Genomic DNA, 5,000 nt, shown 5'->3' with positions numbered 1-5,000 from the left:
TCTCTCTCTCCTCTCTACCTCTCTTCCACCCCAGTAGTCGTTGTCGGCACTAATTTTTATAAAAATTGCTTTGTTTGTATCTGACATTTTTTACCAGATCAAAGCCCACATCTGATATTCCCATGAACGCCGATTTAGCAGAGATTTTCTTCCATGATCACTGCAAAAATTTCGTGGATTAAAATGGCAGCATTAATCCCTATGGATTACCTTCCTTTACTCAAGGCCCGTTGGTGGTCCTCTCTCCTCTCTCGCTCATCTCGCTTCTCTCTCTCTCTCTCTCTCTCTATCTCCTCTCCAGTAGCGTTGTCGGTTACTTATTTTTATAAAACAATTTATGTATTTTATAAAGATATATATATATAAGATTACTATGTATTGTATGTAGTCGTATGGTATTGATTTACACGCACAGTTTATTAAATATATTATATATATATAATATATATTAATATATATATATATAGATTTAGATAATTTAGATTATGTTACTTTAACTTTGTTGGAATTGATTAACATTGTTGGTCTTTTACAAACTGTAAGCCATGTTCCGTTCTTCACAATGTATGTTAATATATTAATTCTATTTTTCTTGTTTTTTCCAGGTGAGTTGTCCACTTGTTATCAGTAAAGCGTTAAGGTAAGATACCCAGATTAGCATAGTTGTGGTTAGTTAATTTGCTTCATTGTTGTCAATTATTTATCCAAAAGGATCCATCAGTATTCATACAGAAAATTAAGCAGTAGATTTTTAGGGAGCCTAAGGGTTTTTTTTGGTTGGTTTGGCAGCCTCGTAAATCAATATTCATTTACAAAATGAAGCGACAGATTTTTCAGAGTCAGAGAAATGTGTGTTTTTTTTTTTTTTTTTTTTTAAACCTCCTAATAAATAATATTCATTCACAAAATTAAGCGACAAAATTTTCAGAAAGTCAAAGGAATGGTTTAATTTTATTTTTAGTTTTTTAAAATTTAATTTAATTTATTTTTTTTTGGAAGCCTGTTAAATCAATATTCATTCAGAACATTAAGCAACAATTTTTTCAGAAAGTCAAAGGAACGGTTTTATTTTTATTTTTATTTGTTTATTTATTATTAATTTCTTTATTTTTTTGGCAGCCTCGCAAATCAATAATCATTCAGAAAATTAAGCGACAAATTTTTCAGAAAGGGAAAGGAATGTTTTTTATTATTATTATTTTTTTGGCAACCTTATAAAATTTCTAGGCATTATGTGGAGAGAATTTGTAATCACAACGCGTGCAATGATTGCGAATACCCACATACCCCATCCACTTTCGTTTCCCACATTACACTAAGGATATGTTAACGGGTTTTATTTTGGCGATTATTCTCCACATCTAAATAAAACTTCCGCAGAAAATCATCGCAAAGTCATTAAAGAAAATTTAAGCACTTGAGCTTTTCCCTCATCTAAATTTTGAGTCCTGGAATGTGGGATTGAGTCTTTTCTCCCTCTCATAGGAAGAAAGATAGCTAGGGGGTGGGGTGGTCGGGGCCGTGGGAAATTTGGTAGGGAATTATGGTGTCGGAATTAAAAAATATAGCTTTCTTGTACCGAACACGTCGATGTGACCTTTACGGGTACACATCTCGAAGTGTAGTGCGATTGGAGAGAGAGAGAGGTCACTCACGATTTTATCATTTTAAAAGTATTTACATATAAATATTATATATATATATATATATATATATATAATATATAGATATATATTTCTATATATATATATTATATATATATATATATATATATAATTATATATATATATATACACATACGTATATATGTGTGTCAAATAAAATTTTTCTCTTTAAACAAGATATGTCTAAAGTAGAAAAGGCCCATTAAACACTCTGGGTTAAAGCTAAGGACAATATTTCGGTGGACTGATAAGTGATAAGTGTATATATATATATATATATATATATATATATATATATATATATATATATATATATATATATATATATATATATATATATATATATACTCTATCCACACACGCTCCCTAACTAAGTAAAAATATTTTAATGAGAAACCACCACGGACCAGTAATTAAAAAATGGCATTGATTGATATGTAAGCTTTTTCCGTGACGATGAACGTATCATATCGTCCGCAACATATTTTTGTTTCATTAAAACGACAATTACAAAGTATCTGAAGCTCTTTAGGAATTAAAATGAAACGCTGTTAAATGTGTGTCCATTATATATGTCAGTTCCCCATCCCATTCAGTGAAGTTATAGGAATGCGTTATTTAGCGTGAATGCCTACTTTATAAAAAAAATAAACTCGCGTTGCTAATAGAAATAGTTTTATTGATGTTGTTTGAAAAAAGAATGTATAGCTTTGACGCGATATTATACGAGTAGTGAAATGTATATTCATATCATTGGAACTCATTTTATTCCTTTTCTTTCATCTCACATTATTTTATGTCAGTAATTGTTAGTTTATTTGATTTATTTTATTATTATTATTAATTTTTTTTTTTGGAGGGAAAAGATGGGGGAGTTGGGGCAAGCATAATTTTGAATGCTTCCAATATAGTTTTGATTGTTGTCCTAATTGCTTTTGAGTTAATCAACTTTGTTTTGGACTTTATAGCCAGATATTTGTTAAATATTTGTTACAGCCAGAAATGAGTGAGTTGATGAATAAAAGTTATAAACTGGAGTTTTGGGTTCAAGTAGCCACTTCCAAAGGCATCATTTTGGAACGGGCATTTTCTATTATAGATGTAAATGGAATTCAGTCATAAATATATAATATACTGGAATAGCTTAGAGTTTCGTTTATTTTTTTATATTGCGTTTCCTGTAATTAGCAGAGGATTATCATGAATTAATTACCAAAATCTTCTTATTACTGGAAAAGGTTACGCTTTGATGAGCTGTAATGCCAAATATTTGCAGTAGATTTTTCAACTGAATCAAATTTCCGAAACTTTCTTTTCAGTGGAGATTCCGTCAAGCATTAGTCTGCCTCCAGTGCTTTGATGATTTTTGGAGTCCCCCCTCCCCCTCCCCTCTCCCCCCTCCCCCTCCCCCCCCCCCCCCCCCCCCCCCCCCCCCCCCCCCCCCCCCCCCCCCCCCTCCCCCCTTTTTTTCTCGTAAAATAAAACTATTGTGACGGCTTTGTCTATCCGTCCGCCTTCAGATCCTAAAAACTATCGAGGCTAGAGGGCTGCAAATTAGTATGTTGAATATCCACGCTCCAGACATCAAACGCGTCAAATTACAACCCTCTAGCCTCAGTAGTTTTTGTTATTGAAGGTTCAGATAAGCCATGGATCGTGCGTCTGGCAGCGCTTTCGGAGGCGTGCGACGCACCTCCACTGCACCTCATCTGGGGAACAACTGAGGCTACACCATTATACGATGTACAGAAAACTCGATTGCGCCGAAGTAACTTTGGCCTTTTTTTTTTTTTCTTTTTTTTTGTGTGTGTGTTCTATACAATGTCCTCGTTTAAGTTCCGCATTCTTTGACCTGAAGATCCGGGTGAGTTCCTGATGTTTGGGAAAATGATTGAGTTTGTATGTCTTATTTTTAGTAAGCAGTCACGTCTGTTATAATCCTCCTTACTAGTATAAGCACGTTCTTAGCCTCTTGTAAGAATTTCCTTGTTGCAAACTCCGTTTTTTTTTTTTTTTTTTTTTCATTCAGATTCGTCCTTCTCCATCATCCCCCATCGGTATCATAGGGCGTTTAGCTGTAGGAATTCTATCAGCATGCCTTCGGCCCCTAGCTGCAACCCCTTTCGTTCCTTTTACTATACCTACTTTTCATATTTCTCTTTTTCCATCTTACTTTTCACCCTTTCCTAAAAATTGATTCAAAGTACAACTGCTTTGAGGTTTTCCTCCTGTTACAACTTTCAAACCTTGTACTGTGAATTTCCTCATAGGTCCCAGTGCTTGGCTTTTGGCCTAAAGTCTATATTCAAATCAATTCATTTCTAACATTTCATGAAGTATCTTCCCCTGCCAGTTTTATTTGTGTTAATCTTTTTATGGAAGTGATGTAAGTCATGGTGTTATACTTCATATGAGGATTCTTATGTAAACTGGTTTTTTTAAAGGAGATTGTAGAGTAGGCAAGTGATGAAAATGTAGAACGAGAATAATAAAGAAGAGAATTAATTTCTCAAAAAAAAAGAATAGGCTACTGATGAACTAGAATGAGATTAATGAAGAATATAATTCATTTATCAAAAAAAAGAGGCAAGTGATGAAGTAGAATGAGAATAATGAAGAATAGAATTCATTTCTCAAAAAAAGAGGCAAGTGATGAAATAGAATGAGAATAATGAAGAATAGAATTTATTCTCAAAAAAAAAACAGGCAAGTGATGAAGTAGAATGAGAATAATAAAGAAAATTAATTTTCAAAAGAAAAAAAAATAAAATGGCAAGTGACGAAGTAGAATAAGAATAATGAAGAAGAGAATTCATTTCTCAAAAAAAAAGGATATAGAAGTTTACGAAAAGAAACATTCGGAGGACATTGTAAAATAGGTTAATGAAGAGTGAAAAAAATAAGACTTAAGACTAATGTCCATTTAGAAATATATAAAAAGACAAGATATATAGGCTTACGAACCAAAAGAGAATCAAGCGCAGACAGATGGGTGTCTGTTTATCAGAACCCTGTGCGAAATTTAGGCGTTTTAGCCCACCTCTCTTCAGTTGCTCCCTTGCCTGTGGACATGTTTATTGTATCATGCATACGAGAGGCAGAAATTACGTTATCTCTTGCTTTTTTTTCCTTTAAAACGACTCACGTTGTGTGTATGATTGTAATTTATTGGGTCGTACAATGTTTACTGAGTAATGCAATGATTGTAATTTATTGGGCCATGCAATGCTTGAAATTTACTGGGTAATGCAATGATTGTAATTTATTGGGTCATACTCTGCTTTTAATTTACTGGGGAATGCAATGATTGTAATTTATTGGGTCATACAATGCTTG

At 33.1% G+C, this 5,000-nt stretch overlaps 1 protein-coding gene across 8 annotated transcripts in view; it reads left to right on the top strand.

The window, feature by feature from the left end:
• Window positions 1–5,000, top strand: part of LOC135215210 (Ig-like and fibronectin type-III domain-containing protein 1) — a 485,867-nt gene that overhangs the window by 350,058 nt on the left and 130,809 nt on the right. Inside the window, exon 1 of one of the 8 annotated variants that reach the window (XM_064249706.1) lies at window positions 611–640. The exons of the other annotated variants lie outside the window; for them this stretch is intronic. The gene's annotated coding sequence lies outside the window, so the exon portion shown is untranslated. Of the gene's footprint in view, window positions 1–610; window positions 641–5,000 lie in introns of those variants that run through there. 8 annotated transcript variants of the gene reach the window in all.

The sequence above is a fragment of the Macrobrachium nipponense genome, chromosome 5 (assembly GCF_015104395.2).
Source record: "Macrobrachium nipponense isolate FS-2020 chromosome 5, ASM1510439v2, whole genome shotgun sequence".
Lineage (NCBI taxonomy): Eukaryota > Metazoa > Arthropoda > Malacostraca > Decapoda > Palaemonidae > Macrobrachium > Macrobrachium nipponense.
Note: the sequence above shows the minus strand (reverse complement) of the source record. Positions and strands in the feature narration are given on the sequence as shown.